At 45.4% G+C, this 11,735-nt stretch overlaps 1 long non-coding RNA gene across 1 annotated transcript; it reads left to right on the top strand.

Annotated features, from left to right (window-relative positions):
- Positions 1 to 4,130: 4,130 nt before the first annotated feature.
- Positions 4,131 to 7,950, top strand: LOC120976451 (uncharacterized). The gene is made up of 2 exons (XR_006671737.2): positions 4,131 to 4,859; positions 5,564 to 7,950. It is a non-coding gene; the product is annotated as an uncharacterized lncRNA (long non-coding RNA).
- Positions 7,951 to 11,735: the final 3,785 nt, after the last annotated feature.

Here is an 11,735-nt window from a genome sequence, read left to right as displayed (position 1 = left end):
ATTATTTAGTAATCTAAGAAGTACCACCTGTAATACTAGTTTGTGGCAGCCATTTAGTTGCCCCTCTAGTACTAGTGAGACTGAAATACTAGATACCGCCTTTCTCTCTACTTAATCTTACAGTAACAACCTATTTTACTTTATGTTCTAATTTAGTTTGTTTTGTGTTCTAGTTTGTAGTTTAGCAAAACCCCTTTTATTATCGCTTTCCTAGCAACTGATGAAATAGACTATTTCTTGATAATGCTTTTGCTATGAACATTGCTGCATTAGTGACGACGTATCTGTGGGGATGGTATTTGCATGGGTGTCGCTCCTGTGAGACTGACAAACTCTACTTATCACGAATCACAATAACTCTATGCACTTGCAGGTCATCAATTTTTCTAGCTCCGTTTCCGGGGAGCATAACGCTTGGTCGTTACCTTCTCCATCATTTATTTTGTTTGTTGTTATTTATATTACATTCTTTACTTAATCGCCCAAAAAATTAAAACTACTTATTATGTCTTCCGAGATGCCAACTCAGAAATATTGCAACAAGTGATGAGAGATGATACAAGTCTACCGTGTTTGGCTACCAATGAAGAAATGGTCATACTCTAAGAAGAGTTAACAAGCCGACATTGATGCTACGATGCAAAAACTGGTAAGAGTACTTGAATTATACAATCACAAAACTAACTTGCGGCAAAATAATGTGGACGACAAATAATAACCCCTGAAATCCATGGACGAACAAGTGTGCTTAGAAGAAGAAGAGAGCGGCGAGGAAGAGGAAGAAGAGGAATGGATTGATCACCCATCCCCATCACCCACTTTCGGCAGTAATTTTCTGTACGCACTTAATACATTCTTTGACGATGTAATCCTTAAGAAGATCATGATTGATTTGAGAGATGCTAAACGTATTAAACACATTGGATATATGTTATGTCATGCGTATCAAGTTTCATACAGATATGTTTGGTCTCAATACATATTAACTTCCAATGCACAGAGATCTATGATGAGATGGTAACATGTTACAACAATAGTTGTAAGATTGATGCCATCGAGGATGTCATCCGGTATGTGTTGCACACAAGCACAAGGATGCTATTTTTAGAGATTGAAATTGTCCCAGCTCGCAACAAGGGTAAACTGGTTGATTAGATACAATGTAAGGAGAATCCAATAAATTATATTTGTCAATAATATCGTTGCCATGAAGAAAATCGCAAGATGATACTAATATGTAGGAACAAGAGCATGATGATGTCTCTAGTTTGGGTGAATTTGATGCTAATAAATTTTGCATGCAGGAATGTCACTCTCAAGTTGAGGATGATAATTATCATGATTCGCTAGGTATCTTATTTGAGATATCTAGTGTTGGCAATAATGACAAACTAGAGGAGGAAAATAATTTTGATTTATCTATGCTAATGTCCAACTATGCTTCGTTGAATGATTCCCCTAAGCAAGGGATGATATTGAAGAGTGCCGAATTACCCAATCCAAATGAATAACATTATGAAATGTTCCCCTAAAATGGTAACCAAGGTAAAAACTTAAAGATTATATCTAAGTCTTTAAACCTTTTGTTGCTAAAATATAAGGAGACATGTTTACCCCACTCGGTGCATCGGTTCTCGATTAGTTCTCCTTCGTAGTGCATCGCTAGAGTCAGAATTGCGATGTCTAGTTGCAGGTGGCTGAGTTGTGGCACAAACCTTCAAAGAACTTCACATTGTCTTTACAACGTGTGTTGAGTGACGATCGCCTATGGCGAAGTTGAAGATGTTTGCTTAGATTTTAGGGAGGCGATGGCGCGTTCTAGGGGAGGAGTGATGAAGATGACGCCTGCATGTTGTCTCAACGAGGCCCTCTTTAGAGTCGTGTGCGTGGGTATCCCATGTGTACCACTTGGCGATTGTGATGGTTTTCATCTGGTTTTACATAATTAACAAGACAACTCTCTAGGTTTTGCCTGATTTTTCCTAATTAACCGGGGAAATATTTTCTTCTTAATGAATACATGAATCCTGCCATTTAAAAAAATGGGTTCTAAAGCAGGCGGAGTGATAAGAGCATATACAGCTGTGGTTGCCTAATTTGGTGCCCAATACGCCCGCAGACCCGTCTGCTGGAAGTGACCAGACATACCCCATTCATCCCACTCCACAACCACACCCCAATTTGTCCACACCCAAATCCATACAAACCCATGCAAACTACGTAGATCATTATAGAACATATGAACATAGCAGTCCAACATAGATAGAACAAACATATCAATCTCACATAGACAGGAGATTAAAAGTTATTACAATCCGATCAAAAAGGGCATGCCATAGTTCATCACTTAACTAAATGATAGATTGATATCTAAAATAAAATAAAAAGAGCGACCAGACTTCACCACTTCCTCGCCGACCCCTCCCCATTGGGCTCTCGGCGGGGGTGGGGGGGTCCTCAGCATAGGCATTGGCGGCAGGCGGAGCGTCTTATCCGTCATGCCGATGTCCAAGGAGGAGGAGGAACTGGCGACCCCCACCATGTGATGGGCGGCGTGGGCCTGCTCCCTCGCGAGCCGTGCGGTTCTCTTCGCTGACGCCGCCCTATGCCCCACCAACCGCTCGGACTCCTCGAGCCCGATGCAGAGCGTCATTGCTTTTTGCAGCGACGTCGGCGTGCGTTCATCTCCACGAACATGTGGGAATGGCAGATGGCGTCACGAAGGGCCGCGACGTCGTCGTTGGCGGGCGGCAACAACTCCGGCATGGAATTGCAAGACACGCACTTGGAGAGCCTAGCGGCCGCCTCCGCAGCCCTCTTCCTTGCGCGTCGATACGCGGGGCCCTCAAACTCCAACTGGCTTGTGGGCACGAGGACCCAGTGGCGCCCAGGAGAAGCAACTATTGGCGGTGCCAGGCACCACTGGTCCCCTGCCTCCTGACCAAGAAGGCAGGGACAACGTCATGCGGCCGCGGGGCGCCGCAGAGTTGTAGCTGCCCAACCAGGCCGTTGTCGATGTTGTGGATGAGGAGCTCGGCGTCGCAGTGTATCCGCGATCGGCTGAGGGCAATGCGGAGCGCTAGCTCCTCATTGTTCGGTGCGGACGGGCTCGAGGAGTCCGTGATGAGCTTCTCTAGTCGATGGAGTTAGGGTCACTATCGGATCCGTTCTCGGCCATGGCAGGGGGTAGTGCGAAGAGAGGAAGGAAAGGAGACAAAAGTGGAACAAAGAGGTCGAAATAATGTGGTTGACTAGGGTTTGATCGTCCGACTTCGGTTATTTGTGAAGACAGGGTGGGGACGACATGGGTCACAGTGTGGTCTGGCGTGGCGGGCGCACCCGGGCGTGTCCGGGCCTCCCCATATCTGCCCTAGACATGGGCTGGATATGAGGGGTGTCGGTCAGCCCGAACATATAGGGCGACATGAGGGGTGCGACCCGATCGAGATTTTATGACCGGTGACCGTGGTCTGCGCGAATAGAAAACGTTTGAGGAGTCGGGTTGATGCTCTAAAGGGTCAGTTCTTTTGAATAAGCTGGAATAAGCTGCCTCTAACTAGTTTATTCTAAAAGCTCAACCAAATTTATTTTGAACCCTGATAAATGTCACACGTGTGGCACGAACACATGGCAACTCCGAACATTCTTTATGGCAAGTTTAGTTACGCGAGTATGACAACTAGTTGTCAAGCATGGCAATTTCCTTTTCAGATGGCAAGTTTCAATTTTTTTTTGTTCATTTTTCTTTGGATGGCAACTTTAGTTGTAAATAGCGTTAGGGCCGGAGTGGTTCGTGCCACACATGTGGCACTTATCATATAGGTTTATTTTTTAAAGCCTATTAAGACTTAACTAGTTTTTTATTTAAGGAAATTAAGACTTAACTAATAGGATTCAAAACAAATTGGTTGGGCTTCTAGAATAGCCCAAAAAAGCTACTCCCTCTGTCCAATAATGTAAAACGTTTTTTAACACTCGTGTAGTTTGGAGTAGCAAAAAACTGGCGTAAGGCGTGCTCTCATGGCCTCTGGGCCAGGCTACGCGCGTGTGAGAGGGTGTTTGGATCCAAGAGACTTATTTTAGTCTGACTAAAAATAGTCTTTTTAAGAGGCTAAAGTTTCAAGCACCCCTGACTAAAGAGAGGCTAAAACTAGTCTTGAGACTAAAAAATTTAGTCAAGGGTACCCCTACTAAAATGTGGATTAGTCATCTCTCTCCTCATTTAAGTCCTCTCCTTTAACACAGACGAGTTCTGGATTGGAGGGTTTAGAGGATAATAAATGCTCATTAACTTGATTTCAGTCTCTTTAGTATTTAGATCCAAATATGGATGAGGCTAGCAAGTTTTAGTCCCACTACTTTTAGTTCTGGGACTAAAACTACTTTTAGTCATGGGACTAAAAGGTATCAAGCACCCTCTAAGTCCCTCTCAAGTCTCACAAGTCACACAACCCTCACCTAAAAAAAAGTCTCACAACCCTCGACGCCACTTCGCCGCCGCATGCTCCGCCCACTGCTCGCTCCTTCATCTGCTGCTGCGGCGACGGCGACCTCCATGGCCTCCACCGCTACGTCCCTCTGTCCACCGACCCCACAGGCCACAACCCTAAATCCCACGGCCACCCCTTCCCCTCGTCATCCATGACCTCTGCCTCCGCCTTCCACAGCCGCACATGATTGTGCCTCTGATTATCGACGCGCTCATTACCCCAATGCCTTCAGCTGAAAATGTTCCCCAAGGCTGTACAGCCGGCGCCTTGATGTCCATGCCGTAGGCCGGCGCACCTCCAACTCCGACGGCTCTACGAGGCTCTCCGGATCCACATCCGCAGCAGATGGACAGTCTTTGGTGCATTCCCGTAAATTTCTTTTCCAATTATACAGTATGCACTCATTTGCTACAGGGAGCATGTAGTCTCTAGTCTGTTTTCTTTGATTTGCCTCTCGGCTGTATTTGGTTTTCCAAGTTATTTGTTGTTACTTGTGACTGTAAGCACACTTATCTCCGTGTCATTAATCAACGAAATGAATTGAAAGAGGAGGCATAGAGTATACACAGGACCTGCACCTGACCTTTTTTTAGTTGCCTTTTTAGTGTGATGTCTGGAGAGAAGCTTGATTTCAGTTTCGATTAGTTGCGTTAGGTTCACCCATGCATAAGTTCAGAAATTTTTATGAGTGTGTGCTACACAATTTAATTTTAATCATTTGAACAGAATCTAACTCAGACATGGTGCGTCTGGAGCCTCATTGCTGCATAAATCTAGCAGAACTCTATTTGTATTTGAGATAGATATTGGAGGACTCGCCTAGCAACTTCAGTTCTCTCTACTTATCTTGATGGATGGTACAGAGCTGGACTGATCTAGAGATGTCCTGCCTCCTTTTTTCTTCTTCTGAATTTTCAGTTGCAGATTATTATTATTTTGTACTGGTAGATGCTTTCTTCATGCAGATCCCAAATCTGTTGCAGATTGGATTAAGACTACGAGGAGGGTGGGAACATAGCATGCATGTCAAAGGCACAGCATATATATTATTGTGACACACTATTTTTTTGTAGGGGTATTGCGATCGACACACATTCACCCATCATATGTTGAATGAAATATGCATCCAGAGTCCAGCAAGTTTGTGCTGGACTAACCTGGATACATGCATCAAACGTATATTAAGGTATTGCTTATACAAGTTCTCAGGGAAGTAAAGAAATGCTGCAGTAGGCAACGTACATGAGCGTATGATTCTTAGTTTCTAACTGTATGTTATTTTACGGTCTCCTAACTATTAGTGGCACATGTTTGGTGTTTGCATTTCTCCGCTAACCAACAGAGCTCTGTTTTACTGATATTTCTGCCGTTTCTGCTATGTACTTTTAATAATCGTATTGTTAGTAAAACTAAAAATACTTTGGTATAGTCTGGCGAAATTAGGGTGTCTAATATTAGCATAGGTAAGGTAGTTTCGTAAGTTGACACACCAAGCGATTGGTTAACGATTATCTGCTTTGTCCTTGGTCTTGCATAGAGAACATTATCCTAGCATGTTTGTTTGGTGCTGGTAAAAAAACTTGGTTCCAGCATTCAGCATAGTGCATCTCCATTTGAGGTTTGCACTAAAACTTGCTGGAACACAGGAAACTTAACCAAGATCCTTTCTTTTCCTATATGGGCCAAGGAGCAGCTGCCGCTATTGCCTTCTCTTCCTCTTCCTGTTCCAAGCGGCAGTGGCTCCTCCTGCCGTGCTTGTTGCTACACCACTGCGGCGCCCTCCCCTCCGATATTGGCCTCTTCTGTGTGGCTACCATCATGGGGGTGAAGGGCTGCGGTTGCCAGAGGACACGGCACCCGATGATGGCATGATCCTCCTCCATCGCCTCCCTCTGCTTCATCTTCTCCTTGAAGTCAGCGAGCCGATAGTGAGGTTCCTGGCGGCAGCAGACAGTTCATCCACATTGTAGCGGCCGTGGCAGCAGGTGCTCCGGTCCACTGGTTTTCTTTTTCTTTACCTGAACTTCCTCCAGATCCTTTTTTTTTTGGTCATTCAGTTTTCTCCATTGTTTCTGCATGTGGTTGACAATAGCACCAATTGGATATGAATATTCTTTTTATTTATATGAAACTATCTTGCAAATAGTTCATGTTATTAGTCCAACACCTGCTAAATTTGTTGCTCTGTGAGTTGGATCCTGAATTTTTCTGCAACCCAGAATAGCTTAGAAATTTCGGCAGCTGTGTTATCTGCCCAAATATCCATCATTGCGTAGTTCTGCATTTTTTGCTGCTCAGCTGGATCATGAAGTTTGTTACCTCCTGGTTTATATGGTTAGTCATTGCGCAATAGTCAGCCTAAGTGGATTTGTTCCATGCCATTTTAGTCAATAACGTGCTGTTTATTTGTGTTGGCAATGGTAGGTAGTCAAACTTTCGATCTTTTTACTGCTAATACCTTTTAACACTAGAACATGAAAATGAGAAGTGTGAATTTGTCTCAAAAGGTACTTTACCACTTTAATTTTTTTGGAATTCATAAATTTATTGTTATAAAAATCCGCGGTCAAAGTTATGTTCTCAAAACCCTGTCAATGTTCAAAGTGGCCTTTTTAAGGGGACCAGGGAGTACTTATACAACATTATTCACACAGTGCATTATCCTTATCATGCATATTTCTTCTTGACTTGTTCTGAATTCGAACCAGAAGATAGGGCTGCCTGATTAGATTATTGGGAATGGTGCAATGTAGTGATCTCCAAATACTAATTCATTCAGGGAAATCGTCCAGTGTTTTGGTTTGGTAAATGTTTCTTTTGTTCCAATAAAACTACAGGTTTGATTGATGGCTGGTTGGATGGGTTTAATCTTTACAAGAAATATTGACATTTAATCCTACTGACTGTGCACCCGTGCAAAAATTGGATATTGTTTTTGTAGGGTGGAGCTACTTAATCTGCAAGATGTCAACCGAAGAAGACGCTCTGCCAACAACCTCACAATAGATCAGTTATGGATATTGCTCCAACTAATATGAACCAGACCACACCCCATCCAACTAGCCGGTGATCGATGTATTCGTTTGCAGTGTGTGACAGTAGACAACCACTAATCTAAAAAGGTCGAGTCGAAGTGGTATAACCAGTTGCATCTTTCCATGGCCGATTTACCTTGAGTTTGTATGTGTGCCTGGGGGTCATTCTTTCAATACATCTTTCTCCACAGGTTCCTTGCCGCAAGTCAATGGAGATGTTCAAGAAGTTGACGAGAGTTATTCACAGTTTAGATTGACAGTTAACATAACTGCGGTTTTTTACAAGGAACATAGAGTAATATTGTAGTATCTTTCTGGACTTGTGATTATAATTAGCATTTTCAGTTTTGAAGCATAATTAGCATACTATACTTGACATGTAAGACTGGTACACGTGTGAGTCAAATATTCTGTTGATTTTCCAATTATTTGTATACTTGGATTTTCCTGAATTTTCTTTCAAATTACTATATTAATTTTGTACCTTCGACTTGTGGAAAACGGAATAGTTTATATTCTGGAATTGCTATGACCCATTTTTGTGGTCAGTTTTCATTATAATGACCCCTTTTTTTTTGTTTTACAAGTTCCCTCCTCTCATAACAGGTATTTTCCCAGGTGAGCAGGGAAACGCAATTTGGGGGGTTTACTGCCCAAGGTTTTTGATCCCAACAACCAAATTAGCCCTTGTAATAATAAATTGACAAACAAGAAGCAAATTGTGCGTATTGTGAAACAACATGCACAAGTTCTGTTTCTGAACCTCAGAACATCTAAGGAACATTCATTAGCAAGTATGCTCAAATCGTCTTAGCTGAAACATGTAGAGACTAGCATGTAGGAGTAGTATCCTGGCCAATTGCGCAAACAGCATAGAAAAGTGACAATTTTCAGTTCATAAGCAACCAAGACTACAATCGATCGAGAATGCCACGGACGCAAAGAAACCCATCTTCACAAGAGCAGATTCGCGTTTACTTGATCATGAGCTCACGGGGGTGTGACTCGAGCTCGCGCGGAGGGATGGGCTGCGCTGCCCCGGCGCGAGTAATCTTGAGCCGCACCTCACGCGCACGCTCCTCCAACTCCTCGTACTCGCCGAGCAACCTCTTCTGCTCTCGCCATGTCTTCTGGTGCCTTGTCGGCAGGACCTTCCTGTTCCCATCGGCTCGCGCCTGCTCCATCCGATCGAACATAGTCTGCATCTCCACCATCTGCGCGTACATGTAGGTGAGCTCCGCGCGTAGGCGCTCGCCGAGCGGGGGTGGCTGCGCGCGAGGTGGCGCGTCCCCGACGGGGGGAGGGGAGTGCGCGTGGGAGCGGCGGTGGCGGTGAGCGTCCATGGTTGCGGACTGCGTGGAGAAAAGCCGTTGGTTGGACCTGATCCTTCGAGTCGACAAGAGCGGATCTCGCGTGTGTGCAGGAGGAGCTAGGCTCCGTGACTCTCTGCGCCGCCCGCTGCCTCTCGCGGCGGGCGGCTTTGGCCTCGACTCTGGCATCCTCATCCACTGGCTTGGTGCGGGCACTAGCACCCAACGCTGCCCCTGGAGGAGCTCAGACCAGAGGGAAAGGGGACTAGCTTGCCCGGCGAAGCGGCACGGAGCACGACGGGTCGCGACACTTGGCCTCAATGCGTCATCGGGCAACCGGGGACGAGGCAGAGCTTGAGCTCCCGCCAATGTTTACCTGCGATCGCTCGATGGCAATGTGGAGTGCAAGCTCCTCGTCATCCAGAGCCTCGTTGCCGGAGTCGTCCTTCTTCAAGAGCCTGTACCAATCGATGGGATCGGGCTTGTTGCCAGAGGAACTGCCGAAGCCGGCCATGGTGGAGGGGAGAAGTATGAGAGTGAAGTGGAGTGAAGCAGGGCGATTTGAGTGTGGACTTTTGACTAGGGCTTCGTCTGTTGGTGGGGTATTTGTGGCGGGCCATAGCGGGCCACATCCTACAAGGCTGACGCGTCCGGCGCATCTAGGCTTTTCACATCTGCCCCACATATGAATAGGGTATAGGAAGTGCCAGACAGCTCAAATGTTTGGGCTGTTTTGGGGCGGCCGGTTTGCTGGCAAAATCATGTCCGGATAGTAACCGGGCAGGCCGCCCGGACGTTTGTGACGGATATGAAATCTCTGGTTGTAGACGCTCTAATGTGCTTTACCTCCTTCGACGTAGTAGTAAGGGTTTATAGCTTCTCCAAAACTGCAATTCCAGCATTGCACGAAGAGCTCGTTGCGTTTAGCACACACATGAAACTCCGTTCGCTCGACCACTGTTGCATTCACCCCTGACGTGAAGGGTGCCTATTCAGCTAGCGAGGCAGATTCTGGACGAGATTGTCGAATGGAAACAAGCGGGCTTTGCCATCGTAGGTTTGAAACGGTTTGCAAGAGAATGATCTAGTTTGTATTGGGTGGTGTGGGCGCACCTCATGCTATGTTTGCATCCATGCAGGCTTCTTATAATTATTTTTTGTGTGTTTTATACAAATATGATACGTCATATGTTCATATCGCCTCTGACTCGTTCCCCCATAGCCCTTGATAAAGTTGTGTTTTCTTTTCATATTTTCCGCGCAATTAGGAATCAAGAATGTACCATGAGGGAACTTCGTTAAATTCTTGTGGGTGAGCACACATAGAACATTTCATTCGTGATAACTTACCAAGGGTCATTGTGGAAAATGCTGATTTGGTATCCCTGTACCCTCTCGCTAGGGTTTTCGTCCTCGCGCGGCCCCTTCCGTCGTCGAGAGTTTTCCCACCCACAATCTGTCTATCCCCGCCTGTGACTCCTACTCGGGTCGACTAAGGGGCGACCTCGCGTCGCTGCCCGGCCTTGGTGGTGACTCATTGGGTGTTTGGGACATAGCACCAGGTTCTAGACCGATCTCTCTGCCTCGGCGACTGTAGGGTCTCTTCATGGCTTCATGTACGTCGACCAAATTGTCTGGCGGTGGTGATCGTGAGAAGAAGGATCTTGAAGAGATGATGCAGAGGTTGGACTTGTCTGAAGGGGACCTTGACGACATGGTGTTCCAGAAAGAGTCGCCACCGCTGGCAAAAGCTACCTCTGGTGGTTGGCGTTGATCAGGCTGCATATTGGCAAAGATTATGGAGAGTTCTGATTCTACAAATAGACGAGAATCCCATGGGGCTTGGCGCATGAAGTGAAATTCAGATTGCTGGGCGATAATCTCGCCGTCCGTCCTTCATTTGTCTTTGTCGTTTCAAAAGTTTGTCGTCTCATCTTACCATTGCTTGGTACCTTTGTAAAACTTTAACAAAATCTATGAACTGGTTCTCAGCGAGAGATGGTGGTGCGTTGTACATCTGATATACAAATGGAAAGGTTCTCACTCACCATGAGAGATGGTGGACCATTAATTGTCTTATGAAATATGCATGTAGTGTAATGACAGTGTTTGTCCCTCATTCTTTGACAACAACAAATATGATCCTTTAGTGACCGCAAGGTATATAAAGAAGAAAAAGCCACGATGCGTAGCCCAGAAAATCAAAATAAAATGAAGAAATGATTAGCTACCCCCATTCTTTAAACTTATCACATTTCGTTATTATATATTAGACAAGGGTTTTATGGTTTGTGGCTCACCTCCAATGCGGGGTGACCTTTCCATTATATAGAGGGTACATAATGATGTACAATACAATTACAGGTGGGGTCACTAATACGTGTACAAAAGGCCCAGTATATACAGAGTCTAACACCCTCCCTCAATATCAACCGTGCTCTGAAGAATTTACCAGGTTGAGATTGCGCCTACAGCAGATGTCAACAAGTTGATCTTTGGAGGAGATGAACTTGATAAGAAGCAGTTTCTGGGAAACACGTTCCCTGACAAAATGGTAATCAACTTCGATGTGTTTGGTGCGAGCATGAAAGACTGGATTTGAAGACAAATACGTAGCACCAATGTCATCACACCAAAGTACCGGCGGCTGCTTCTGAGAGATCTTCAACTCTCGGAGTAAAGACTGTATCCAAATAAGCTCAGCTGTGGCATTTACAACTGCTTTGTACTCAGCTTCAGTGCTACTGCGGGACACTGTTGCTTGTTTGCGAGCACTCCAGGCAATCAAGTTAGAACCAAGGAACACTGCATATCCCCCCGTTGATCGTCTGTCATCCGGACTCCTAGCCCAGTCTGCATCAGAGAACGCAGAGAGAAAGCCCGAGGGGGCCGGTTGCAGA

The sequence above is a fragment of the Aegilops tauschii genome, chromosome 3 (genome assembly GCF_002575655.3).
Source record: "Aegilops tauschii subsp. strangulata cultivar AL8/78 chromosome 3, Aet v6.0, whole genome shotgun sequence".
NCBI lineage: Eukaryota > Viridiplantae > Streptophyta > Magnoliopsida > Poales > Poaceae > Aegilops > Aegilops tauschii.
The sequence above is the reverse complement of the archived record's forward strand: the minus strand, read 5'-3'. Positions and strand labels throughout refer to the sequence as shown.